The sequence below is a fragment of the Triplophysa rosa genome, linkage group LG8 (genome assembly GCF_024868665.1).
Source record: "Triplophysa rosa linkage group LG8, Trosa_1v2, whole genome shotgun sequence".
Taxonomy (NCBI): Eukaryota; Metazoa; Chordata; class Actinopteri; order Cypriniformes; family Nemacheilidae; genus Triplophysa; species Triplophysa rosa.
Genome location: NC_079897.1, coordinates 27,298,537 through 27,323,744, shown reverse-complemented (window position 1 = coordinate 27,323,744; position 25,208 = coordinate 27,298,537). Strand labels below are relative to the sequence as shown.

The window sequence follows — 25,208 nt, the reverse complement described above, 5'->3', positions numbered from 1 at the left end:
GGCATATAAATGCAGGATTCACTCTAAAAATAGCTTTGATTGACATATTGATAGCCATAGATAGTTCCTGAATAAAGCAGACTTTTGGACTGAAATGGTTGAATAGTCTGCTGACTGACACACTCACTCATAACAGTCCCTTGCCGCCACCTACTGGACGTGAAATTGTAAACTGCACTGAAATCGTTGAAAAATCCCACAACACTAAAACACAGACTGATAGCCGGTCTTGTCACAATTTATATTTTGAATATCTAATGAAAACCATTTAAATCATTTAAACAAGTCTTTTGGAACAAACATTATTATCACAAAGTGCAATCATCCAGTTGTTTTTGGGGAAAATAGTAAATACTACATTGGTAAATAATGCTATAATTATTCTGTTGGACATACACTACTGTTCTAACGTCATTTCTGTTCACCAAGCCTGCATTGATTTGATCCAAAATACAGTAATAATAATAATAATTAATAATAATATTAATTTTTTTACATTTATATAGTGCTTTTCTGGGCACTCAAAGTGCTTTACATGGAAGGGGGAATCTCCTCAACCACCACCAATGTGCAGCATCCATCTGGATGATGCAACGGCAGCCATATTGCGCCAGAACGCCCACCACACACCAGCTTATTGGTGGAGAAGAGACAGAGTTACAAAGCCAATTAGTACATATGGGGATGATTAGGAGGCCATGATGTATATAGGCGAATGGGTGAATTTGGCCAGGATGCCGGGGTTACACCCCTTCTCTTATTCGAAGGACATCCTGGGATTTTTAATGACCACAGAGAGTCAGGACCTCGGTTTAACGTCTCATTCGAAGGACGGTGCTTTTTGACGGTATAGTGTCCCCGTCACTTCGTAATAATACTTTAGATTTAATACTGTCTTACGGTATAAATGTTGGTGATGTTAAAATCCTTCAGCAGAGTGAAGACATTTCGGATCGTTATCTGGTATTATGTTTGCTTCACTGGCCTACGGCTGCAAATAAAACTTATTGTTACAAATATGGTAGATCAATAACTTCAACTAACAATAACTTCTCTTATTCGAAGGACATCCTGGGATTTTTAATGACCACAGAGAGTCAGGACTTCGGTTTAACTACTTCACATATAAAATCCAAGATATTAGAGAAAAAATTATAACAATGCAATCAGCAGCGAAACCCGCTGCACAAACTAACTACAGCGCCCTTAAGGAGATAATGCAATTATTTTATACCGTAGATCAAGATGAGCTGTCTAAAATTATTAGATCATCTAAATCAACAACATGCATACTAGACCCTATACCTACAAATCTACTGAAAGAGATGCTCCCAGAAATTATAGATCCTCTTCTTGGTATTATTAACTCATCTCTGACATTAGGACATGTGCCTAAAGCATATAAGGTGGCTGTTATAAGGCCCCTTGTCAAAAAAACCCAACTCGACCCTAGAGAACTAAGGAACTACAGGCCTATATCGAATCTACCTTTCATATCTAAAGTTCTGGAAAAAGTAGTTTCAACTCAATTATGCTCCTTCCTCCAAAGGAATGACATCAATGAAGAATTCCAGTCTGGATTTAGAGCATGTCACAGTACAGAGACTGCTTTGATCAGAGTTACAAATGATCTGCTATTGGCGTCTGACCGAGGTTGTATCTCGTTATTGGTGCTGCTAGACCTTAGTGCTGCATTCGATACCATTGACCACAGCACACTCCTACATAGACTCGAAAATTATGTCGGCATTAAGGGAATAGCTTTGAAATGGTTTAAATCTTATTTATCCGACCGTTTTCAATTTGTAGCAATAAACAATGAGGTGTCACGCAAATCGCAAGTCCAGTACGGTGTACCACAGGGCTCAGTCTTAGGGCCTCTGCTCTTCGCATTATACATGCTACCTCTAGGAGATATAATAAAGCGACACGGAGTTAGCTTTCACTGTTATGCTGATGATACTCAACTTTATATTTCCTCGAAGCCTCATGAAACACAGCAGTTCCATCGAATAATGGAATGCATAGTCGATATAAAAAACTGGATGAGTAACAACTTTTTATTACTGAACTCGGACAAAACGGAAGTGTTACTTATTGGACCGAAAACTGCTATAAGTAACAACCAAGAATACTGTTTAACTATTGACGGATGTTCCATAAAACCCTCGTCGTCAGCAAAGAATCTTGGCGTTCTATTCGATAGTAATCTGTCATTTGAGAGCCACGTCGCCAACACCTGTAAAATTGCGTTTTTCCATTTTAAGAATATATCTAAACTACGTCATATGCTGTCAATCTCAGATGCAGAGAAGTTAATTCATGCATTCATGACATCAAGACTAGATTACTGTAATGCACTGTTAGGTGGTTGCCCTGCAGGCTTATTACAAAAACTCCAATTGGTCCAAAACGCGGCAGCTCGAGTTCTTACACGTACAAAAAAGTATGAACATATTAGCCCGGTTCTGTCAACCTTGCACTGGTTACCTATAAAGCATCGCGTTAACTTTAAAATCTTGCTTATTACCTATAAAGCCTACATGGTTTAGCTCCTCAGTACTTGAATGAACTCCTTTGTATTAAGTCCTTCACGTGCATTACGCTCTCAGGCGTCCTGTCAGTTGGTAATACCTAGAATTTCAAAATCAAGTGCAGGTGGTAGATCCTTTTCCTATCTAGCGCCTAAACTTTGGAATAGTCTTCCCTGCACTGTCCGGGAGGCAGACACACTCTGTCAGTTTAAATCTAGACTAAAGACGCATCTTTTTAATCTTGCATACACTACTCTTCCATAATATAAATCTTCTGAGGGTTTAGGCTGCATTAGTTAGATCAACCGGAACCAAAAACACAACTGATGTACTTGTTGCATCAAAGAGTGCAGAACAGTACTCTACTCTCAGCCAGTCTTGTCTCATTGTTCCAAGGTTACCACAGCGAGCAGGATGCAGTTCATGGCCTGACCTGATGGTAGAGCGGAGAATGGGAAGCGGCGACCTGACAAGAGCTGAGATGATAGAGCTGGATAAAGAAGGACCGGTCACCTGACACGTCTTCACCACAAAATTTCAAATGCTATTAGATTATTAATGATAATCTTAAACTATAATTTACCTTATTAGTAAGTTTATTTATTTTATTTAGCCTTGTTGTGCAAGCTCTCTGGAGCTTGTGCAGAGGCAGCAGCTTTTGCCAGAGGGGAACTGGAATCCCCTGGTTGGGCCTGGGTTCTCCTGAGGTTTTTTTTCTCGAATTAGAGTTTTGGGTTCCTCGCCACCGTTTGCATACTGTTTTTTGCACTATTTGCCTGGCCGGGGGGCTGCTTTAGAATTTTAAAGTTTTACTTAATTAATATTGCATATAGGAATTTATAGTCTGTTATATTTGACCTGTGCTTCTCTCTCCTTTATCTTAAATGTGTGCTCTCACTGTGCGTGTGTGTGTGGCTGTCGTGTGTGTGTGTGCGTACTTGTCTGTGTACGTGTGTGTGTGTGTGCGTGCGCTGTGTGTGTGTGTTTCTATGTCAATGTGTGTTAGTACGTGTGCATATTGTGTGTGTGGAGTGTTTTGTATGTGGGTATGTCTGTCTTCTGTGTTTTCAACTTTTTCTTGTTTTTCAGGTACAACTTTAATTGTTTTGCTTATAGTCAATATGTCTCATGTACAGCTGCTTTGTAACAATGAAAATTGTAAAAAGCCTATATAAATAAAGTTGAGTTGAGTTGAGTTGAGTTGAGAAGAACCAAATCTCCATCAAAGATCAAAGATATTTTTACTATCAAGAACCTTTTGTATAGCAGGTGCGTACGGTAACTGAAGAGACTGACAGCTCACTAGTCTAAGAAGCTTCCCAAAATCCTGCAGTTAAGCATTATCCTACACCATTTGTAGTTAAATTGTGTCAGCTGTTAACAGTAACAAACTGTATAGATTTAATCACTAAGGCAACAGACTCATGCCAGCCCAAACTGCTCAGACCATGATGGAGAGAGTTGCATAGGTTAGAATTTGATAGCCACGTGGTTTGTAGATAATCAAAGGTTAATTAAGTAACAGGAAGGCAGCTTAATAAAATAGCACAGTTAAGTACATCTCCACCACCAATAATTGCCATTTTTTTTACCTTAATCATTACTTTGCATAAAGCTGTTGAAACCTGTTACTGTAAATTGCAATGCTTTGAGAGTGCAAACTCCTAGGTGCTTTATAAAAAGGAGAAAGCAGTGCGCCCCTATGAAAGGACTTAGTTTAAACCGTGTAAGAATGGAGCCAGTAGAGCGGTTGGCAAATATACGAGGGAAAGGAGGAACGGGCTCGACATCTGAATCCGTGTAGTCACAAATAACGTTCACTTGCGTGATATATTGATAGCAACTGATCGCAAGCGAGTGAATGTCGGTGCTAATATCTGCAAAGGCACCAGTTGAGTTAGTATGGATCTTATATACAGTACTCCAAGTGTTGGATGATGATTGGCTAGATCAATAGGTAATAAGTGAGGTAGCATTAGAGTCTACCTAGCAGAACTTTCTTGGGGTCATAGTCAGCATTTTTCCTCCTTCAAACACAGAAAGTCAATTTTGGTCCCATTTGACCACAGCACTTTGTCCAAAGCCTTTTCTGAATCATTTTGATGTTCACTGGCAAACTTCAGACGAGCTAGATGGGCTTTCTTGAGCAAGAGGACCTTGCGGGTGCTTCAGGATTTCAGTCTATTGTGGCATAGTGTGTTGCCAATGGCTTGCTTGGTAACTGTGGTTCCAACTGCATTGAAGTCATTAACAAGCTTCTTCCGTGTAGTTCTGGGCTGATCTTTAACCTTTCTCATGATCATCTTTACTCCTTTGAGGAAATCTTGCAGAGAGCTCCAGACCAAGGGCAATGATGGTTATTTTGTATTTCTTCCATTTCCAAATAATCGCACCAACAGTTGTCTCCTTCTCACCAAGCTTCTGTCTGTAGCCTATTCAAGGTTTGTGCAGGTCTACAATCTTGTCCCTGACATCCTTTGACAGCTATTTGGTCTTGATGATGGTGGTGGACATTAGGAATACTTTCCTAAAGTGACAGGACTAATCTGTGGTCCATATAGGCACATAACCAATCTGTTGAACCAGAATTCTTGCTGGCTGGTAGGGGATCAGACACTTATTCTACTCACTGAAATGCAAATCAATTTATAACCTTTATGCTGTATAATGTGGGGTTTTTCTGGTTGATATTCTGTCTATGTCAGTTAAAATAAACCTAGCATAAATTATAGACCCTTCATTTTTTGTAAGTGGGCAAACTTACAAAATCAGCAGGGTATCAAATAATCATTTTCCCAACTGTAATCAAGATGTGGTGTAAACATTATATATGTCTCAACTGTATGTGTCACTTACACAAAAACATGTTGACCTTCGATGTTTCCTTGCTTTAAGTAGCAGGTGCTGTACTGTAGTGACTGGATCATTGAGAGAAAAGCCATAACCCCCCCCCCCCACTCCCTTTTCTCCTGGTTTCTTGATACCATCATCAAAAGACCAGAGTCAAAACCTAGCTCCAAGTGTCTGATTTTAGGTTTTGACCTCTCACTGAGAGTTTTGATAACCTTTTGTTCCCTTTCTGTCGGTCTCTCGACGTTGTTTTGAGCCGACAGATGGGGTTTGCTCTTGAGAACCTATCAACTTCTGACTAGTTTAGAAAAGGCCAATGAAATTGGCGAATGACATTTGCATGCCGGACTCCGCCCCTGGATATGCGGGTATAAAAGGGAGACGGCGTGCTGCATTCATTCACCTTTTGTTCTTCGGAGCCCTCACACTGATCGACTTCGAGACTTCAAACTCTACGCCGAATTACTGCTGGAATCTTATGACATGGTGCAGCAGACTGTCCCTTCCCAACCCTAACCCATCGAGGAGGGGGACGGACACGATGTCTGCTTCCAGTACGCTGGGGCAGACGTTGTGGATACATCCTGCCCGCACTGCGGGCGGTTGACGATTCAGACGTTGCGTCACGGGTGGCTGTGTTCCCACGGGACTCAGCCACCACCTCGTCTGCTCCTTGTTCTGTGACGGCAGGACTACGGCCCTGCCGTCCACTACGGCAAGCAGCGAGGGTGATATGAGGATACTGTGAGCGTTAATCCGCCAGCCACTGGCTCACGGACCGTTCGCACCTCGTCTCGCTTGTCTGACCGTTCCCCAGGAGACGGTCCCACCGTCTTGTTCCTCAACCACGTATTCGGACACGATGAGTGATGATGAGATGTCTCTTGCAGCATCGGGGGGTGATGTACTGCCATCCGACTCCGACGATTCCTCAGGCTCCCTCCCTAGGGGGGGGTCGAGCCCAGGAAGAAGCAGACGTCGAAATGTCAGCCATGCTTTCCCGGGCCGCCGTGAGCGTTGGGTTGCAGTGCCCGCACTGCCTCCCCCAGCACTCGCGGCTGGCTACATGGTGCCTCGGGTTTGAGCTGCCCCCAGTGCCGTGTTTTCCAGTGCATGAGGAACTTAGTAAGACCTGGAACGCCCCCTCTCCGGCACGTTCACATCTAACAACCGGGTGTACGTGTGTTCACCACTTGCTGTGCGTGTGTTCACTACTCTCTGGATGGGTTAAATGCAGAGGTCACCATTCGGGTATGGGTCACCATACCTGACAAATAGGGTCACTTTCACTTCACTTTCACTTCAACAAGTTCTGTCACCCTCTCTTCCCTCGAGGGTGAGGCAGCTAGAGGATACATCGATGTCTCCCAGGTGGAGTGTGCCACCGTGGTGCACTCGTGCCCGCAGGGGGCCACCTCGGGGACTCGACCTAGACTCCCGTCCAAAGCATGTAGGGTCTCGGCATCTCTCGTGTCGAGAGCTTACATTGCTGCGGGCCAAGCTGCCTCCTCTCTCCACGCTATGGCTCCTGCCAGGCCAAGGCGTTGAGAGAGCTCCAGGAGGGTAAGACCAACCCAGCGCTTATGCAGGAACTCCGCGCCGCCACCGACCTCGCTCTATGGGTGACCAAGGTGACCGCATGGGCCCTGGGTCGGGCGATGTCCACACATGTGGTCCATGAGAGACACCCCTGGCCGAACCTTGCACAGTAACGCTGAGAAGGTCCGCTTTCTCGACGCACCCATCTCGCAAGGGAAGGGGCTGTTTGGTGATTCTGTCGACCCGCAGTTCTCGACAGTAAAGAAGCAGACAGAGGATATCAAGAATATCCTCCCGCGCCACGACTCGGTTACCTCGGCCGTCGAGTCCTGTGCACCGTCTGCTTTCCAGCAGCCCTGGTCCTCTTCGATGCCCTCCGGCTCTGGCGCCCCCCACTCAGGCGGCCCACTCTCTTAAGAGTCCTCTCTCTCTGGGTGTGTATCACAGCCGCTCTCACCCTCTTCACGAAGGTGTTCGGCAACTCGACGTTGCGTCACGGCGAGACCCAACGTCGAGGATAATCAGTAGCCCTCAGCACTCTCAGTTGACGTGCGTTGTGCTACATCATCGCCAGGCAGGTAAGCAGCAGAGCCGATCTCCTCCCCGGGGGCCTCCCCACGGCAAGGGATCCGCACTGCTCGCCATTGAACCACCCCCTGGGAGGTCGATGAAGCAGATCATACCCTTAGACCCTGTCTCGGTACCTGGGAGCTTGACTAGAGCCCCCAAACCGTCACGTGGCTACGGGATACGATCCGTCTCGGCTACGCGATGCAACTTACCAGACGCCCGCTGAAATTCGGGACATCATTTTTAGATTCAATTCAAGATTCTACCTCCGTCAGAGGCGAGGATGCTCCCGTGCTTCGGGGGCCAGGTTCACCACCCCTCTGGCAAGCGATCGTGCTCGTCCCTCTGGCCGAGATGTTCAACGGGTTCTGCAGCCCGTACTTCATTGTCCCCAAAAAGGGGGGTTGCTAGATCTGCGTACCCTGAAAAGGCACCTACTCAAGCTGCCCTTCAGGATGCTCACGAAGAAGCGCATCCTGGCATCTGCCAGATGTCAAGATTGGTTCATGGCAATCGACCTGAAGGAGGCTTACTTTCATGTCTCGCTTTCGAAGATGGACATATCAGTACAGAATCCTCCCTTTTGGTCTGTCCCTGTCCCCACGAGCCTTCACAAAGATCGTGGAAGCCGCCCTCACTCCCCTTGGGGAGAGAGGTGTGCGGGTACTAACTATCCAGACGACTGGCTCGTCTGGGCACACTTGCGAGATCTGTTGTGTACACACAGGGACCTAGTGCTCCGGCACCTAGATCGGTTGGGACCACAGGTCAACCGAGAAAAGAGCAAGCTCTCCCCTGTTCAGAGCATCCTCTTTCTCGGTATGGAACTCGACTCTGACTCCATGACAGCGTGACTGACTCAGAGCACGCTCAGTCTGTGTTGAACTACCTGAAACACTTCAGGCAGTCAGCTGTCCCCCTGAAACTTTCAGAGGCTCCTGGGCACATGGCGTCCTCGGTGGGGGTGGTCCCCCTCGGGTCGATGCACATGCGACTGCTCCAACACTGGCTACAGAGTCGGGTTCCCTGGAGAGCGTAGCACACCGGCAGCAGGCGTATGGTCATCACGCCTTTCTCCCTTTCGAGCCCCTCGGAGCTGCAGCTCTTTCTCACCTCATGATAAAGACGGCTCTCCTGATGGAGCTCACCTCCAAGAGGGTAGGGGACCTACAAGCACCCTCTGTGTCCACAGATTGCCTAGAACTCGGGCCTGGTAATTCTCACGTTATCCTGAGACCCCGGCCTGGCTACGTCCCCAAAGCTCCCACCACTCCCCCTAGAGACCAGGTGGTGAACCTGCAGGCGCTCCCCACCGGGGAGGAAGACCCAACCCATCCGTATTGTGTCCAGTACGCGCACTGCGCCTCTACTTGGACCGCACGCAGAGCTTCAGATGCTCTGAGCAGCTCTTTGTCTGTTTTGGAGGTCAGCAGAAGGGGAGGGCTGTCTCCAAACAGAGACTGGCGCACTGGATCATGGATGCCGACGCTACGGCATACCGATCTCAAGATCGCCCCTGCCCGTTAGGAGTGAGGCACACTCCTCATGGGCACTGGCTCAGGGCGCCTCTCTGGCAGACATCTGCAGAGCTGCGGGTTGAGCTACGCCCAACACCTTCGCGAGGTTCTAATATCTACGCGTGGAACCGGTGTCAGCCCGCACCCTGCAGGGCAACGTGTAGGACCGGCAGCCGGTAGGGTGTACGCCTGCGATCAGCGGCTATTTACGCCTCCCTTCTTTCCCCTTTTTTGTTTTAAAGAACAGGCATTCCATCCATCACTAGCACCTTCCTGGGGGCAGGCTGGGCAGAGCAGCCCTGCCCCCTTAGGCCGGGGAACAGTTGAGTTATCCACCACATAGCTCTAACCAGACCTAGTGCTCCAGACGTGGTAACCCCCACCCCCCCCCCCCCCCGGGCGGTTGCGTCTGATGTATCCTCATGAATGGTTACCACCTCGGTAACCCATGACCTCCCTAGGTGGACCTCCACCTTGCGGTTAACTCCTTCAGTCCGCACGTTTTCCCATGAGTTCTCCCCTGATGGTGAGACCATGTGGTGTCTGCACTAATCCCTCCCTATGGTAGGATAGTGCTCTCTGTAGCGTTTTTCCCCCGGGGGGATTAATGTTTACCCAGTGGCCCTTACGGTGCTGGGCGGCTTCTCGCTGTTAGAGAATCAAGGCCTCCGTCCGTGACGGCCAGTGGCAGGGGCTTCCCACCTTTTTCCAAAAAGCTCTGGGACCCCCTACCTCTCCACTGGACAGTTACAATTTCGAGCTAGCACTCACGCCTGACTCGCCCAGGCCAGTCAGCGTCGCTCCGCTAGAGATTGTGATGCGGCACAGCGCTGTGGTGTTTTCCAAAGGAACCCCATCTGTCGGCTCGACACAACGTCGAGAGACCGACAGAAAGGGAACGTCTTGGTTACGGATGTAACCTCAGTTCCCTGATGGAGGGAATGAGACGTTGTGTCCTTCTTGCCACAACGCTGGCCGCCCGCCGCAGCGGTCGAGGGATGCTCAGGCTCCTCAAACCAAAAGGTGAATGAATGCAGCACGCCGTCTCCCTTTTATACCCGGATATCCGGGGGCGGAGTCCGGCATGCAAATTTCATTCGCCAATTTCATTTGCCTTTTCTAAACCAGTCAGAAGTTGATAGGTTCTCAAGAGCGAACCCCATCTGTCGGCTCGACACAACGTCTCGTTCCCTCCATCAGGGAACTGAGGTTACATCCGTAACCAAGACGTTTCTCCGTGGGATATTTTACGACTCCTAAGCTTCAAAGCAGAGGTGAGAAGTCTCTCTGTCTAATCTGAAACTTAACATCTGAGGCTAACCAGAGAAACTTCTCTGACAAATAGGAATTTATGTGATTAAACTGTCCTTTTCTATAAATATATCTAAATGTCTAGGTTGTGTGTTGGCGCTCGTGCCATTTTAAATAGTCTGTAACTGTTAGATATACAAGTTTAATTCAGGCTTTGTTTGTATTCATACCTCCGAATGAATCATGACTTGATGCAATTCAAACCTGTCCATTTTTTTTTATCTAAATGTTTCTCTTTACAATTCCTCCTTGTTTATATATATTGTGTGACCATAGAACCTTCTCTTTTCATTATGTTATAATTTGGAATGGTATTTTGTAAAGTTGCTAGGAGGTCATAATAATGCAAATTAGCTGGACAAAGAACCTCTTCCCTGCTCAACTCTGATTGGTCGATTCAAACTCAGGTGGGCATACCCTCTTATGAAGTTAAATATCGAGCCTGCTCTGAAAAGAGTCTCTCTTTTTTTTGCTACCTGCCCTCATCATAAACTGGTTCGTGGTGTCTCTTCAGAGACTGCCTTTTCCCCCCACTGGGAGGAAAGAAGGAATAATGGACTTCTGCTGCCATACACACCTGGCTAAGCCACGTGGTCACGAGGCCCGGAACTTTCCAGCTGGACTGCATTCTGAAATCATTTGAACATTTGTGAAGTGAAAGTGACCTATTTGTCAGGTATGGTGACCCATACCCGAAATGTGACCTCTGCATTTAACCCATCCAGAGAGTAGTGAACACATGCACAGCAAGTCATGAACACACATACACCCGGAGCAGTGGGCAGCTATAACTGCAGCGCCCGGGGAGCAAGTATGGATCAGGCGCCTTGCTCAAGGGCACCTCAGTCTTTACCCGCCAGCCCTGGGAATCAAACCGGCAACCTTCTGGTCACGAGTCCGACTCTCTAACCATTAGGCCACGACTGCCCCATGTTAAAGTGTTTACACCGCACGCAAGATACGCCACAAAAGCAGAGAACCCATGATAATCACTGATGCTATTTACATTGGATGCTGTGCGCTGCGTTTCGCAAGTAATCCCTGTTATTGTTTTTTCTGTTTACTCTCACTTTGGTATTTACACTTGTAAACTGTAGTAAATTGTAAGGTGCTGTTATATTGTATAGCTATATATAGATGTTATAAATGTTTTCAGTAACATGTTTTCAGTTGTTGTGCTGTATAGCGTAACACAAATAAATGACGAGACACCCGATGGACTGTTATTATTCTCTACTGAACTAAAGTTAACCGAAAAGTTACTCACGTATTTTGTCACAGAAGAGATGGATGGCCAACCAAAACACTAACAGGGTTACTCCCTCGCTCTCTCCCTCTCTATGGTCATTATTAACAATTCCAGAGTTTCCTCAACACTCCATAGACTACAATGGTGAATTGGTAAACAGTAGAAAATACTGTATTATACCTTAATATTTACTATGGTATGGTTTAAAAACACTGTAGCATCTAAGAATTTTACTACAGTTTACTACAATAAATAATAAAGTATACTGCAATATTTGTTTTCATTTAGGTTGGCACCTTATTACTTTTAATAAACACCATTACATGCTTTGATAGTTAAACCTTTTTTTAGCTAAGCAGTGGTGATACGTTGACGTCACATGTCAAATAGCTTGTTGCGCCCCCTCAAAATAAATTGTGCACCAGCCGCCACTGACCCTGAGCTTAAACACGGAAGTGCAGAGTCAATTTCCTGTTTACTTGCACAACTTAGATTGACATTTCTAAAATCTAAGCATTTATAGTGATCAAAACACAGTAATATTTTAACCGAGAAAATGTTCCACTAAAAATATATTTCTGATCACAAAATCTTTAGTGCTAGTGATTTAAATACTCTAAACTGCTTAATATGTAAACCTCAAATAATGAAACTGTTTTTAAACCCTATAGGCTTCATTCAGGATCCACAGAGAAGCTGGGATGCAGGTCAACTACATGCATTATACTGCATTTAATGACAGGGACAGAATTGTTTTCATCTGTTTATTCATTGTACTTTTAATCTTCACATATTCTGAAATAATACTTTTTATCTATAGGTTATTAGTGGATTAAAGGGAAGAATACATCATACAAGCTGTGTCTGAAATGCCTATATTATGCACTATATCAGGAATCAATATTGGTTTACGGTAAATGCATTTTGATAAACAATACAGGGAATGAAATTGTTCACTTCATTATAACCATAATGCACTCTGATTTATAGTGCACAACCAATGCATACAAACGGATGGTACATTGCCTGTAATCAGCGTCATGCCTGCAATAGTCAAAGGTGTCCAGGAGTGTATGTATTCAGTAGTTAGTAAATTATTATCAGTTCTATTATCACACATTCTTCAAAATGTAGTCATTATATTGTCTTTACATCAGCGTTTGAATCTCTGGACCATTTATATTGTTATATAGATCTGCCATTTACTATATAGGCAATAAGGAATGGATAAGTTTAATGGGTGGGCATGTGTAGACAGTTCCTCATGTTCTCCTGCCACTTGCTGGCCTGTAATAAATCTGTGAATAAATGTAATAAATATAGATTTTACTGTTTAGATTGGTGATCAAAGGTGGATGGACGCGACAGAAAATCTTCTGCTGATCCAGATGGCCAGTAAAATGCTGGTTACTTAATAGGCACATCATTAAATCACAGGTTGACTGGACAGAGATATTCAGCCTGAGAGAACAACAGTACTGTTGTTTACAACACAGAGTCACTCATAAGAATCAAAAGCCATCTGTCATGTCTAACTCCAATCAAAGACAATAAATATGATCATTCCCTCTACTAACTGTCTACATCCTCATGAGCAAGCGGGAGAAGAGTCATGTGTACTAATAATCTCAATCTAAAATGTAATGTAATGTTAATAATTTGTGACTTGACAAGCAGACCAAAGGGCAATGGCAGGGGGTAACACAGCAAACCAGTACATGACAGCAAACACAAGGGCAATAAAGAGGTGAGGAACCCAAGAGGGATAAAAAGAGTAGCAGGTGAGGACCATCAATCAATGATTGAATGATTAGCTAGGAAACAAAAGGGTGGGGCCAAGAGACAAGACAGGAGATCACATGGCACACAGAATACAGAACTAGGTCTAACACGAGAGCCACAGCTTCAGTCCTACAGAGTTAAGTTTCAGCCCTAATCAATCACACCCATAACTGTAGAAAACATGGACGTTGTGTCCGGGAGGTTTGTGAAGAGCAATTTTGAGGTTTAAAGTGGTCAGAGCCGGTCGTCACCATCTTGGCGTCACTCACGGGTAATAGAAAATGGGCAAAGAGGTGGGAAGTGGGTGGAGCTGTAGGTAGAGACAGCACTAGGTGTGTTCGACTTCATGTGGCGCTGCACTGACCGATCGGCGGCTGACTTGAAGCAGTGCATGCTGGTTAGACATTTTGTCCGACTTGAACCGGTGACAGAGTAAGGGGAGTTGGAGGGAGAGCCAGAGGACGGGGCAGAGTTCGAATTAGAGGAGGAGGAGTTGGAAGGGGAGCAAGGGGAGGAAGAGTCGGAAGAGGACGAGGAACAAGAAGAGTGGTCTCGAATGAGATTAGGGCTACACTAATTGATCATGTGATAAACCACGGTTTACTGTAACAATGAGAGAGGCTGGGCAGAGAGTCCAGCCTAATTTGAGTAGATTTACAGTGACGGGTATAATTAGAACCTTTAGAAATGAGAACAGGTATGTAAAAATCTACTGTTACAGTATTTCCACATGTTCCAATGTACACATACACTAATAGCTATTTCAGCATAACAAACAGTAGGCTATAACACATATATTTAGTACACATTGGTCACAGTGTGGTGAAGTATCAAACTGTACGAAAGTACAGCAGACTGTAAGACATTCTGACCATATTGTATATGTAAAACAGTATATTATGTTACAGTTTATGGCACACAATCACACTGTTCCTAAATCTTCTACAGAGTGGAAAGGCGAAGGTTTCATGGTGGGCGAGGTCACATGTTCACTGAAGAGCAAGAGACGGCTATTGTGAATTTGGTTTTGGCCAACAATGCTATTCGAATTAGTGAAATACGCAACCATATACTTAATGATGCCAAAATTTTTGCAAAACATAAATGATGTGAGTCCCTCAACAATACACCGTGTACTCCAGAAAAATCAAGTGAGAATGAAACAGCTGTACAGGGTCCCATTTGAAAGGAACTGTGACAGAGTCAAGAACCTTCGACATGACTTTGTGAATGTATGCATTTCTCCAATATATCGGACTTTCACCTACCAATTCAGGCTATTGGATTGTGCATATACTGATCTACATATTATTTTGTCTTTATGTAACAGAGTATTTTGGAAATGGATGCCCATCCCATAGTACATGAATACATTTATGTGGATGAGCAGGAACAGAAGCAAGACACGAGACTAGGTAAGAACAGCACGAACAAGGCACAAAGCACACATCGAACGAAATACACGAGCCACAAGACAATGAAACAAGAGGGCATTTTAAAGGAGAGACAAGCGAAGGATAACGACACAGGGCAGGTGAGGGTAATCAGACACGGGAGGAAAGCAATACATGAGACAAGAGGGGCGGGGCCAAAGACAAGACACGAGAAAACACATGAGAAGTAAAAACAAACAACTCATGGTTTTCTCACATAAAACCTAAGGCTTTGTCATGGCTCTGCCACAGGACCAAGAAAAACATGACTAAATGAAGCAGAGCCATGACAAGGACGGCACACAAACCAACAGTTCCAGAGGGTTCAAAAATGATTTTTGACTTTTACACCTGTTCACCCACAGCAAAGTTTCGTTATTGGTAAGTCTGTGCTATTTCTTATTTTTTCTTGTGTGTTCACTGCTAAGGGGGCCTTGATGAAACTGTGTTTAAATGTCGCTATTTGTTTAATTATCATCGCAAGCAATCATAAAATGCAGCACATTTCAACAAAGCTTGCTATTAAAAGCACTTCGGGTTCGGGTCGGGTTAGGGCTTAAAATGTAACTGTAATGTTCGGGCCGGGTCGGGTTAAACAATCTCGGGTACGGGCCGGGTTCAGGCTTTCGTTTAAAGCCCGTACAGACCTCTAGTACTTGTTGCATAAAAGAGTACAGAACAGTACTCTACTCTCAGCCAGTCTTGTCTCATTGTTCCAAGGTTACCACAGCGAGCAGGATGCAGTTCATGGCCTGACCTGATGGTAGAGCGGAGAATGGGAAGTGGGGACCTGACAAGAGCTGAGATGATAGAGCTGGATAAAGAAGGACGCGGTCTCTTGACATGTCTTCACCACAAAATTTCAAATGCTATTAGATTATTAATGATAATCTTAAAATATAATTTATTTTATTATTAAGTTTATTTATTTTATTTAGCCTTGTTGTGCAAGCTCTCTGGAGCTTGTGCAGAGGCAGCAGCTTTTGCCAGAGGGGAACTGGAATCCCCTGGTTGGGCCTGGGTTCTCCTGAGGTTTTTTTTCTCGATTAGAGTTTTGGGTTCCTCGCCACCGTTTGCATACTGTTTTTGCACTATCTGCCTGACCGGGGGGGCTGCTTTAGAATCTTAAAGTTTTACTTAATTAATATTGCATATAGGAATTTATAGTCCGTTATATTTGACCTGTGCTTCTCTCTCCTTTATCTTAAATGTGTGCTCCCACTGAGCATGTGCGTGTGTGTGTGTGTGTGTGTGTGTGCGTGTCTTTGTGTGTGCGCGTACTTGTGTGTGCGTGCGCATCCGTGTGTGTGTGTGTCTGTGTCTGTGTGTCTGTGTGTTAGTACGTGTGCATATTGTGTGTGTGGAGTGTTTTGTATGTGGGTATGTCTGTCTTCTGTGTTTTCACCTTTTTCTTGTTTTTGCAGGTATAACTTTAATTGTTTTGCGTATAGTCTATATGTCTTATGTACAGCTGCTTTGTAACAATGAAAATTGTAAAAAGGCAGTTGTGGCCTAATGGTTAGATAGTCAGACTTGTGACCAGAAGGTTGCCGGTTCGATTCCCAGGGCCGGTGGGTAATGACTGAGGTGCTGTTGCGCAAGGCACCTTACCCCTACTTGCTCCCCGGGTGCTGCAGTGATAGCTGCCTACTGCTCCGGGTGTACGTGTGTTCACAACTTGCTGTGCGTGTCTGTAATTGTTAATTTTACAATTTACTCTAGTATTTTTATGTGGTGAAAATGAGAAATTGTGCAGAAATCTCTTTCTATTCTCATGATAGGCTTCAGATAGATTTCAGATAGGGCTTTATGCAAACTCAAAAACTAGACTCATAAATAAAATTCAAGCAATGGAGAATCCTTTCAGTGAATAAAACAAAAGCATGAACTGAACAAAAAACAGTGGGCACAATTTGTCAATTCTCCCTAAAAAGTTGTTATTGTCAAAACCATCCCGAGAACATATTTCATCTGTGTACAGACGATTAACAACATGACAAAGTGGTATTTAATATAACTGGGGCTTGCTTGATATTATTGTCTGTTAAGGGCAGGGTCACTTTTAAAAAGTGGGAAGAAACATCGTCCCTGTAAATGTTAAGCATTAAATTAAAGCGTGACCAGTTTAATGTGACTCACTGAAAACACTGCATGTATGGTTATAAGAAGGAAAAGGGGTGAAGATAAATGGCTGTTAGGAGTGGAGGCGAGTCTGCACATTATCAGCAACAACATCAGGCAGTTCCCTGCAGATATCAGCACATTATCACAGCTTCCACACACACACTTCATCACACGAACACTTCATCACAACACACACACACGCGCGCACACACTTCATCACAACACGCACACACACACACGCGCACACACTTCATCACAACACACACACACACATGCGCACACACTTCATCACAACACACACACTTCATCACAACACACAGAGCAGAAATCTATTACTTTCTGTCACTCACACACACTGATCTCTATCAGCTATTTGAATTTTCTGCTCTCTCTCTCCCTCCTTTCTTACTTTTCACTCCTTTTTTATACCAATATAACCTTTTTAGAGATACGGCTAAAACCATTGTAAAGCGTTATATCCATTTCAGGAGTCTGGGTGAAAAAAAACCCACACATCCCATCACATCCCTTGCTTATCTGTCAAAAGCTTTAAATGCGTGTTGGGCCTCCTGTCACTGACTGCTTTGACAAGTGCAGTATTTTCAGTGTGAGAGCTGACATTTACTTTACATCGCATGTAGACCAACCTTCTGGTATATTGCAAAATAAAATCTGTGGGTCATTCTGTCAAACTTTGTGTCTTTTCCATTTCTAAAAGGTGATTTCTGAAGGAAAGTTTTATAATATTTCTGTATGAGATTTGTAAGGTTTAGTGTGTGAATGATAAATTCTGTTTTATGCTGGAAGCTCACAGCATCGGTTAGGCCAGTGTTGCTACGGTAAGTCCTTCCAAACAGACACGGCAGTGTTTCGAGACGCTTGGATGGTATGTGGCTTTGGTACAGGAGAATGTAGCATAATGTTTAAAACATTACACTCTTTTCTTTTTGACACTGGAGAAGTTAGGTTATTGACCCTTTTTAATGGACAAGCCAAAGTGAGACAGATGTGTGACAAAAAAATGAAGGAAGAAGAGAGAGCATTCGGGGAGGTTGTCACGCTGCTCTTGTCTATGCACGATCCTAGGAAAACTATTTTTGATTATAGAGAAATCAATAGCACTTGAGTTATCAAATCAAGTGTGCTTGGAGAAGAGCTGGAGGGTGCGCTGCTGTAAAAATCAATCCCGAGATATTGCCTTATTGTGTAGATGCTGTAAATAGCAGCATTATGATGTTGAGTACTGCTGAAGTTATCAGGAGGACACGAGGAGGTCAAGCAACACCACTTTCACTCACATGCATACTCATACACACTTTTCACACTTAATAACATTCCTTTTTCATAGTAAATCCAAAATAAAATCAGAATTGGGGAACAGTAGAAATGGAATGCATGTTTTCCACATGCTTCGGTCTTCACATAAGCCCTGAAACAAACCAAGAGTCACCCTGAGACTGACAACATTGAAATGAAAAATAGACATGAGCGGGTTTTCTTGTACTGAGCAGTAAGTACAAGCAGCGTGGATCTGTCATTGGAGATATTTGTACTTTATTCTCACCTCGACTGTGTTGACTCCTCATCAATAAAGAAATGGAAAACATCACTAATGCTGCATGGCAGCTTGCGAGTCTTTTACTTTGAGTTGCCTACTAGTCAAACATGTTTCTAGATCAAATTCTCTCCTCCAACAATGACAGGTGATCTTCATTTTACCGATGGCAATGTACCACGCCAATATGTTAGTGGTATTATTAAGTATAAATGGCGAATCCTCTGGCGACAAATTTTGAAGTGCAGCACGAGAACCCAAAAGCTAATTTGAAAGACACTTCTCTGAATTTCCTCCATCTGTTGTGCAGCGTTGAATAATAAGTTCAAGAAACATCTGTCCAAGTCGTGAGTGTCAACGATTGTTTTTTAAGCAGAGGGTTGATCTCACAACAGAAACAGGACACTGTGTTCCTGAGGCTGATGTGCGGGGAAAGCTGTTTGGCACCAGAACTCATCATGAGCCGCAGGCATTGACTACATCTTGTAATCAGATAGAACGCTGTAAGTCTCTGGATCGCACTGACCCTTATCAAAAGTGTCAACACAAATAAAATAAAAACAATAGCCAGTTCCTAAGTTATTCTAAGAAAATGACAAATGGAAAGACTGAGAGAATTTGGCGGACACATAAAAGGGTAATGACAAGGACTCGGGGGGTTATGTTCCATCTCAGCTCATTCACAAGTAAACTGTCTGTTGGGTCCTGGCAAGACAAGCCGCACCTGTGCTTCACAGTCACTGTGTCCAAATAGAAAATTGACATGGACCTGGAATGCACAGTGTGTTTTTGTGCGAAATGAGTAAGAACTGAGAGCGAGAGAGAGGGAGAGGGAGAGGGAGAGGGGGAGGGGGAGGGGCAGGGGGGTGCACAGCAGCAAGACCAATATGAATGGAACATGTCAGTTTAATGACAGATTATTGTCAACCTGGTTTGAATCTAAACTGGTGGTGAATGGTAACTCGAAGAGGGGGAGGGGGAGGGGCAGGGGGGTGCACAGCAGCAAGACCAATATGAATGGAACATGTCAGTTTAATGACAGATTATTGTCAACCTGGTTTGAATCTAAACTGGTGGTGAATGGTAACTCGAAACAGCAAGAGATTGACCCCCTACACATGAATTTCATGTGTTTTCTTGTAGGGTTCCTGTAGCTCAGCTGCTAGAGCATTGTGCAAGCCCCCGCTCTTGCTCCTGGCTTTCTGAGACTCTTCGCTACCATCAGACCAATCTAAGGCCTGCGGAGAGGAAGTGGCACAAGTCAAGAGACCATGCTGATCTCTCCAAGTATCAACATCTTCTTAACTCCTTTGCTATTGATATATCTGCAGCCAAAATGTCTCGGTTACGTTTGTAACCTCGGTTCCCTGATGGAGGGAACGAGACGTTGTGTCGAACCGACAGATGGGGTTCATCCCTGAGAACCAATCGTTTCCGACTACTTAGAAAAGGCCAATGAAAATTGGCAAGTGAAATTTGCATGCCGGACTCCGCCCCGGAAATCCGGGTATAAAAGGGAGACGGCGTGCATCATTCATTCACCTTAGTTCTGAGGAGCCTGAGACCTCTCACGACTGCTACAGAGGACAGCACGTGTTGTGGCAAGGAGGACACAACGTCTCGTTCCCTCCATCAGGGAACCGAGGTTACAAACGTAACCGAGACGCTCCCTTTCTGTCGGTCTCTCGACGTTGTAACACTGTGCCCTGTCACAATCTCAACGAAGCGACGGTGACTGGCCTGGGCGAGTCAGCCGTGAGCGCTACCGCGAAATTGTAACCTACCAGTGGGTAGGTAGGGGGTCCCAGAGCTTTCTTGAAAGGTGGAAAGGCCCCTATCTTCGGCCTCATAGGCGGCGGCCTTGTTTCTCTAACAGCGAGAAGCCGCCTGGAACCGTAAGGCCACTGGGTAAGCGCTACTTCCTCAAGTGGGGGATGCGCTACAGAGACCACTTCCTACCACAGGGAGGAGACTAGTGGAGATACCAACATGGTCTCACCGATGGGGGAGAACTCATGGGAAGAAAGTGCGGCTGAAGAGTAACCGCGAGGTGGAGGTCCACCTGGGGAGGTCATGGGTTACCAAGGTGGGAACCAGCATGAGGATACATCAGACGGAACCGCCCTACTGGGGGGTTGCAACGTCTGGTAGCACTAGGTCCGGTTAGAGCTATGATGCGAATAACTCCGGGAACCCGGCCTAAGGGGCAGGGCTGCTCTGCCCAGCCCGCCCCAGAAGGTGCTTGCTTAGTGATGGATGGAGTGCCTGTTCTTCGCCCAGTGGGGAAAGAAGGGAGGCTAAATCGGTATACTGACCCACTCGAGAGAGGGGGAAAAGAACCGGACAGGCGTACACCCTACCAGTTGCCGGTCCTACATGTGGCCATGCAGGACACGGGCTGACACCGGCTCTACGCAGAGGTTGTAAAACCTCGCGAAGGTGTTGGGTGTAGCCCAACCCGCAGCTCTGCAAATGTCTGCGAGAGAGGCCCCGCGTGCCAGAGCCCAAGAGGAGGCTACACCCCGGGTGGAGTGGGCCCTCACTCTTAGGGGGCACGGGCGATTTAGGGATTGGTAAGCTGCCTTGACAGTGTCCACAATCCAGTGGGCCAACCTCTGCTTGGAGACAGCTCTCCCCTGCTGCTGACCTCCGAAACAGACAAAGAGCTGATCCGAGCTCCTGAAGCTCTGTGTGCGGTCTAAGAAAAGGCGCAGTCTTCCTCCCCAGTGGGGAGCGCCTGTAAATTCACCACCTGGTCCCGAAAGGGAGCGGTGGGAACCTTGGGCACGTAGCCGGGCCGAGGTCTCAGGATAACGTGAGAATCCCTGGGTCAGAATTCAAGGCAGTCAGGGGACACGGAGAATGCCTGTAGATCCCCTACCCTCTTGATGGAGGTGAGCGCCATAAGGAGAACCATCTTCATCGTGAGATGAGGAAGAGAGGCATCCCCTAGGGGCTCGAAGGGGGGCCTGGTAAGACCTGACAGGGCTACATCCAGGTCCCAAGAGGGTATGGAGCGCGGACGAGGCGGATTGCGCCTCCTCGCGCCCTTTAGGAACCTAATGACCAGGTCGTGCTGCCCTAGAGACTTCCCAGCAACTGAGTTGTGATGAGCAGCAATGGCGGCTACATACACTTTCAGTGTGGAGGGGGAGAGGTTAGTCTCTTGTAGGAAGGACAGCACGGACCCGATCGCACAACTCCGTGGGTCTTCTCCTCGAGAAGCACACCAGGTCGAGAAGAGGTGCCACTTGTAGGCGTACAGTCGCCTAGTGGCAGGTGCTCTAGCCTGAGAAATGCTAGCTACCACCGCTGGGGGCAGACCACTCAGGATCTCCTCGTCCCGTCCAGAGGCCAGACATGGAGGTTACAGAGGTCTGGCCTGGGATGCCATAATGTGCCCTTCCCCTGGGAAAGCAGGTCCTTCGTCAGGGGAATCGGCCAGGGGGGAGCTGTCGTCAAGAGCATTAGCTCCGAGAACCAAGTCCGGTTGGGCCAGTGTGGCGCAACGAGTAACACTTGCTGCTACTCTTACTTGACCTTGCACAGGGTCTGTGCAATGAGGCTCACTGGGGCGAAGGCGTACTTCCGCTTGTCCCGCGGCCAGCTGTGCGCTAGGGCATCCGTGCCGAGGGGTAACTAGGTCAGAGAGTACCAAAGCGGGCAATGGGTGGTTTCGAGGGAGGCGAACAGGTCTACCTGGGCCTGCCCGAACTGCACCCAAATGAGCTGGACTGCGCGGGGGTGGAGTCGCCACTCTCCGAGAGGCGTAGACTGACGAGAGAGCGCATCGGCTGTCTGGTTCAGGTCGCCTGGGATATACGTGGCACGCAGGGAGCGGGTCACCTGCTGACTCCACCGGAGGAGGCGTCGGGCGAGTCGTGTTAACTGCAGTGAGTGAACACCACCCTGACGATTGATATACGCTAGTGCAGTAGTGCTGTCCGAATGGACCAGCACGTGCTTGCCCAGCTCACGGTCCACAACTCTAGGCAATTGATATGCCAGCGCAGACGGGGGCCCGTCCAAAGCCCCGACACTGCGTGCCCGTTGCGCACTGCAACCCAACCCTGCAGGGAGGCATCCGTTGTCACCACGACATGCCTCGTAACCTGCCCTAGGGGTACCCCTGCCCGAAGGAAGGTCATGGAAGACCACGGGGTTAGGGTGCGTCGGCAGCGAGGCGTAATCACCATCTGCCTGCTGCCGGTGTGCCACGCTCCCCAAGGAACTCGACTCAGGAGCCAGTGTTGAAGCGGCCTCATGTGCATCAACCCGAGGGGTATCACCGCCGCCGAGGATGCCATGTGTCCCAGGAGCCTCTGAAATAGTTTCAGGGGAACCGCCGACTGCGTGAAATGATCCAGGCAGTTCAACACCGACTGGGCGCGTACTGCGGACAGTCGCGCTGTCATGGTGACAGAGTTGAGTTCCATACCAAGATAGAGGATGCTCTGCACAGGGGAGAGCATGCTCTTCTCTCGGTTGACCTGTAGTCCCAATCGATCTAGGTGCCGGAGCACCAGGTCCCTGTGTGCACACAACAGATCTCGCGAGTGAGCCAAGATAAGCCAGTCGTCGAGATAGTTGAGTACCCGCACACCTCTCCCCCTGAGGGGAGAGAGGGCGGCCTCCACGATCTTCGTAAAGACTCGTGGAGACAGAGACAGACCGAAGGGGAGGACTCTGTACTGATATGCCCGACCCTCGAAAGCGAACCGTAGGAACGGGCGATGACGAGGGAGAATCGAGACATGAAAGTAAGCGTCCTTCAGGTCGATTGCCATGAACCAATCCTGACATCTGACGGATGCCAGGATGCGCTTCTGGCGGTCTGGGATGGATCGCGTAGCCGAGACGGATCGTTCTCCTCAGCCCCTCAGCGCCAATTAAAAGTTCTTTCTCAAAGCGCTGCACAACATATAATAAAACAATACATCACACATTAATAAAACAAATCAGAGCAATACATCACACATTAATAAAACAGCACAATAAAATACTGTATAAAACAAAACAAAAGATCCAGTCAAGTAAAAGCAATCCTGAAATAAAATGTTTTAAGAAGAGATTTGAAAGTGGCTAGTGAGTTTGCCTCCCTGATGTTTATCGGGAGAGAGTTCCAGATCTTAGGAGCATAAGCAGAAAATGCTCTATCACTCATGGAGCGGAGCCGTGTCTTGGGAACATCTAAAAGACCATACTGAGAAGAGCGTAGATTACGACATGGTTTGTAAGGTGAATGAATGAGGCACGCCGTCTCCCTTTTATACCCGGATTCCGGGGCGGAGTCCGGCATGCAAATTTCATTCGCAATTTTCATTGGCCTTTTCTAAGAGTAGGAAGCGATTGGTTCTCAGGGACGAACCCCATCTGTCGGTTCGACACAACGTCGAGAGACCGACAGAAAGGGAACCAAGTACTTTAAAAACAAAATCCAAACTGCATTTCTTCTGCGTCAACTTTTCTCAACCTTTCTTCTCTCTTCTCTGCCCCCCTCCCCCCAATACCTCACTGACTGCTGATGACTTTGCCAACGCAGACAACTGCTCAACGCATCCCTGATCTCTCTCTCACCGCTTGCTATCCTCAACTCCCTTCTTTCTCTCCCCTCTCGGAGACTGATGTCTCCAAAATTCTCCTTTCCACCCAGCCTACTACCTATCCCCTTCGACCCGATCACTTCCAACCTCCTACAGGCTATCTACTGCCTCAACTCGCACACATTATAAACACCTCCATCACCACTGGTACTATCCCCACCTCATTTAAACAAGCCCTGGTAACACCTTTACTCAAGAAACCAACACTCGACCTCTCAGTGGTCAGCGACTACAGACCGATCTCACTCCTGCCCTTCCTTTCCAAGGCCCTCGAAAGGGTAATATTTAACCAACTCCCTGCCTATCTCTCACAGTACGACCTTCTGGACAGTCAACAATCCGGCTTCAAGAAAGGACAGTCTACGGAGACCGCTCTCCCAACTGTTGTCGGAAACCTACAGCAGGCAAGAGCTAAATCCTTGTCATCTGTCCTTATTCTGCTTGATCTCTCTGCTGCATTTGACACTGCGAACCACAAGATCCTGCTGTCCACTCTCTCCAAACTGGGCATCTCTGGAACTGCACTCAACTGGTTTGACTCTTATCTCACAGGCAGATCATTTAAGGTATCCTGGAGAGGCGAGACATCCCGAACTGGAGTTCCTCATAGATCAGTTCTTGCTCCTATCCTCTTTTCTATATATACCACCTCCCTGGGTCCAATTATTAAAACACAGGGTTTCTCATACCATTTTTATGCAGATAACACGCAGCTTTATTTCACCCCACCATCTATGCCTGCCTTCTGGACATCTCTTCTTGGATGAAGAGCATCACCTACAACTCAACCTCTCCAAGACAGAACTCCTGGTTATACCGGCCCAGCCATCAATTGAACACCACCTTGCCATTCAGCTCGGACCCTCAACTATAACACCCACTAAGTCTGTGAGGAACCTGGGGGTGATGTTCGACGACCAGCTGAAATTCACCTCTCACATCACAGCAACCTCTCGAACTTGCAGGTATGTGCTCTACAACATCAGGAAAAGCAGGCCGTTCCTGTCGGAGCTTGTCTCTCAGCTGCTAGTCCAAGCTCTGGTCATATCAAGACTGGACTACTGCAATTCTCTTCTGGCCGGCCTTCCAACCAATGCAGTCAAGCCCTTGCAAATGATCCAGAATGCAGCTGAATGTCTAG

The 25,208-nt window shown here is 46.5% G+C and overlaps 1 pseudogene; it reads left to right on the top strand.

Moving 5' to 3' along the window:
- The window catches only part of LOC130558395 (uncharacterized protein K02A2.6-like), a 34,173-nt pseudogene extending 14,352 nt beyond the window's left edge, over positions 1-19,821 (top strand).
- Positions 19,822-25,208: the final 5,387 nt, after the last annotated feature.